Genomic DNA, 4,606 nt, shown 5'->3' with positions numbered 1-4,606 from the left:
AAGCCTTGTGAGTGGATTTGGTAGATGGAAACTGAAAGAAGCATGTCATATATGTGTGTGTGTATATATATATAGATATATAGATATATGTATGTGTGTGTATATGTTTGTGTCTGTGTCCCCCCAACATCGCTTGACAACCGATGGTGGTGTGTTTAGGTCCCTGTAACTTAGAGGTTCGGCAAAAGAGACCGATAGAATAAGTACTAGGCATCCAAAGTCCTGGGGTCAATTTGCTCGACTAAAGGCAGTGCTCCAGCATGGCCGCAGTCAAATGACTGAAACAAATAAAAGAGTAAAGGAATAAAGAGAGTATGTCTGCTGTCTTAACATGACTGGAAGGCAAGCAGTAAAATATCTGCTTTCTCTTTCTTGATTACTCACTAGTTTCTTGTTTCACTTTTTGAAAATAATAGAATACAAAGAAAATAACATCGCTGCTCTTATTATGACTGAAAGCAAGCAGTAAAAAATTTGGATCTATTTCAAAACGGGGTCACCAGTTTTCATTTATGTTTTATGTAGTATTTTTGGTACCGAAAGACTTTCAAACTTCGTATACTTATCTATTTTGTGTTATAGAACAGAAAAAAAATTTTGTATTCGAATTTATTTCATGTAAAAAATTGTCTTATTTCGATAATTTCTACTAATCACTGATGCCTATTCAGTTGAAAACAGTTAGCGCTGTAATGGTGTATATCGTATTAATCCCCTAACCCTAACTCTAGAATCCGAACTCTAAAATTGTTACACACACAGATACGCACAGCGTAATTTATTATATAAACAACATATGCGTATAAATTATGATTAAACCGGATGAAATATGTCACAGGGAATAACATTTTTATGACCGCCCAGCAGTAACTCTATTCAGCTGAATAGACGTCAGTGATTGGTTGAAATTACAGAAATACGACAACTTTAACATGGAATAACTTGCGGTGTACGTTTTTTTGTTAAGAAGACTAAGAGTAAAAGATGTTTTATATGACACATTCTACCAGTGTCCCAAGTTTCAAAGTGTTTCGTTAAGAAAATACTGGTGCCCCCGTTTTGAAATAGATCCAAAAATTTTCTTTCTTCTCCCTAGGTTGTTGACCACTTCATACTAAGAAATGAAGGAAAGCGAAATAAAAGTAAATATGACTGCAATGAATTTTATGAGAATTATCAATAATCAATTATATATTACACAGAAATTATTTATTGTGGAAAATAGTAAGGTATGCAGTGCATGTATTGCATACACAGATCCTCACCCCTTGTGTGTGTGTGTGTTCTAGAAATGCTGTGTCCCACCCACATTTAACAAGAAAACTTCTCACATACCCTACCACAACAAACCAAACTACATCTCTTCTTGCATTTTCTCTTCATGCACTATGCTTGCCACCCACTCCCCAATTCTGTTCTCTTGGCCCTGTCTTATCGAATTATTTCTCTCTAGCCCAACCTGTGTGTTCCACCCACATGCCCTGTCTCGCTGTATCGTTGCTACCTCCTACCCCCCCCCCACACACACACACACACTGACCTGTGTTCCACCCACATGTAACAAGAAGACTTTTCACACACCCTACCCCAACAAATCAAACTACATTTCTTCGCTTCCTCAAATTTCCTCCTTCATACACTATGCCTACTTCTCAAACCCCAATCCTGTCCTCACAGCCCTGTTTCTTTGTATCATTGCTATCTGGTAACCTCCCCACTATATATACTCAGGTTTTGGGCCCCACACACACACTAATCACACTTCTTTCACAATATTCTGCCACTTACATTATGAAATTCGAACCTCAAAGGTATACCCTGGCACTAGCTACCATTTATCTCTCTCTCTTCCTTTAATCAATCATGTCATTTATATTCTGATCCCTGCCCCTTGTGAGTATACCCAGCACTTTGCTACCATCTCCATTCTGTGGTCTCCCACTCTCTCTTTCTCTTGCACTTCCTTCAGGTTAGGCAACCATGCATCTTCTTTGTGGCAGCACACCTGCTTCTGTCTTCATTCCTGATCTCTCTCTCTCTCTTTCTCTCTCCAGCTGGGTAACCTTGTAGCTCTACAGCAAGATACCTGTTTCTGTCTCGCTATAACCTTCATCAGCTAACACAAGATTACCTCCTCCAATACTCCCTTCCCTCTCAAAACATTTTTTTTTACCCCCCTTGCAGGTACTTGGTGACCCTGTCAGTGCAGATGCCACTTAAAAAGCATCTACTCTACATTGTAAAGTGGTTGGCATTTGGAAGGGCATCTAACTGTAAAAACTTTAAAACTGACCTTGCTTGTGCCACATAAAAAAACTCTGAGCCCTCTCTGCTGAGTGGTTGGTGTTAGGAAGGGCATCCAGCTGTAAAATTCCTGCCAAACCAGTCACAGAAGCCTGGTGCAGGCTTCTGCTTGGCCAGCTCCTGCCAAACCATCCCATGCCAGCATGGGATGGTTTGTAACAGCATGGAAGGCAGACGTTAAACGATGATAATACCATTCAACCACTGTGGTTGAATATAGTCTTAAGTCCACCATTTTGTCAAATGCAGCAGCTTCCAAGCTTCACCACTAATTCAGTTCTCAACTAAATTGCAAACTGTTAATAGTTTTAAAGAGAACACTTCCTCAGCTACACTTTGGCATAAATAGTTTGAGATTTGGTTCAGTAGAAAAAAAGTTACATCAAAATATCTGCGACCTCAAGGGGGTGGGGCAGTAAGGCAGATATTCATTTTTAATTAACATAAATTTTTAAAATTAAAAGTATACTTTTCTTAGGCTTAAATGATAGAAAAATGCATTAGGAATTCAAAATCGTTAGTCGCATTAAACAAAAATTAGTAGAAAAACAGTTATGAGGGAAAATATTACAAAATTTAATGTCAGTAACGAAGTAACACTTAAGCAATAAGAATAAAGAATATATTTTTTAAATGAATGTTTATACTCTAAGGCGGCGAACTGGCAGAAGTGTTAGCATGCCAAGCATCTCCGCGCCTCTCTCTCTCGCTCCGCGCCTCTCTCTCCCTCTCCGCGCCTCTCTCCCTCTCCGTGCCTCTCTCCCTCTCTCTATCTCCACTTGACACTCTACAATACACAGATTTAATACTCTTTTACCAGATAACTTTCTCAACAGTCCAACTTAAAATATGATCTTATCAGTTGATATACACAAACTGTCACCTTTACACTTTTTTGTTTGCATGTCAAGTAGAACCTCCTTGTACCAGAATATGACCCCTCTCACCAATCTTTTCTCTTTAGTTTATTCATTTGGTCCTGATGAAATGACTATGGGTTTTACATTGTATAATCAATATTACGTAATCATTATTTATATTCTTGTTTTCCAACTTCTAAATGATTTATTTGATACATAGGATGTCTATAGCTGTAACCAAGCAATAAATGTGATACCAGTGCCTCTGTTGTCTGGCTTGTTATGTGTGTGTGTGTGTAATTTTTTTAATATTTCACATACACAGGTGTGTGTGTGTAATGCACCCATGCCAGTGCTGCGTAAATGTACCCAGTACACTCTGTGAAGTAGTTGGCATGAGGAATGGTATCCAGCTGTAGAAACCAGTAAATGATGATGATGATATATGCAATTCAAAAATTTAAAAAAAAACACACAGGAAAAACAGTGAAAGCTTTAGATGGAAAAATAGGAGTGGAAACAAAGTTTTGAGTCAGGAAGAGGAAAAAGTTCATCAAGAAGGAAAAGGAGGAAGGAACAGACAGTCCAGAGAAAATCATGTCATTACATAACCCCCTCTCTCCTGAACTACATCCATCCCATGCCACATAGTTAACGTCCCATGTCATATCTGCCATCGACCCCCCCCCCTTTTGTTAGCACCCTCTATATTCACTGTGACCTCCATCACCTTTTATCACTATACAGTAATCCCTCGACAATCACAGGTGTTACATTCCAAACCCCTACTGCAATAGGTGAAAATCCTTGAAGTAGAAACAGTACTATACTATGTTTTTTTTGTTTTTTTTTATAATTTGTATATATATATATTTTATTATAAATGCAAAACAATACCACAGAGGAATTGGTGTAAGCTTAAATAATAAACTGCGGTGTGGTGAGGGATTACTGTACATCTCTCAAACTATTGCAACCTTAAACACCCACTCCACCCATCATCTATTTATCTCTCATCCTATTCTATTCACATTCTATTCCTATTATTATTTCTGTTGCTCTTCGCCCTTCCTATACTGCCACTCGTTACCTCCTCTCCCCTGACCAATTTCTGTTGACGGCTACTCATCATTCCTATCGTTTTCCTCCAATTCACATTTACTATTAACCATCCCTCCGTCCTTGTTCACCATTCACCCCTATCTCGAACCATTTCTCACTCTCCTTTCACATTCTTACTACCTTTACCCACACACCTTTTCATATCTTCTGTCCCTATTTTCTCTTCTATTCACCTTTCACTTTGAGCACTGCTCTGACATCCCATCACCACCATATTTACATCTCTTTCCAGTTCCACCTCAGTTACTATGCGTGCACACACACACACACACACACACACACACACACACACACACACACACACACACACACACACACAC

At 38.8% G+C, this 4,606-nt stretch overlaps 1 protein-coding gene across 1 annotated transcript in view; it reads left to right on the top strand.

Moving 5' to 3' along the window:
* Window positions 1-4,606, top strand: part of LOC106883941 (adenosine deaminase) — a 29,142-nt gene that overhangs the window by 11,540 nt on the left and 12,996 nt on the right. The window lies entirely within an intron of this gene.

The sequence above is a fragment of the Octopus bimaculoides genome, chromosome 3 (assembly GCF_001194135.2).
Source record: "Octopus bimaculoides isolate UCB-OBI-ISO-001 chromosome 3, ASM119413v2, whole genome shotgun sequence".
NCBI lineage: Eukaryota > Metazoa > Mollusca > Cephalopoda > Octopoda > Octopodidae > Octopus > Octopus bimaculoides.
Note: the sequence above shows the minus strand (reverse complement) of the source record. Positions and strands in the feature narration are given on the sequence as shown.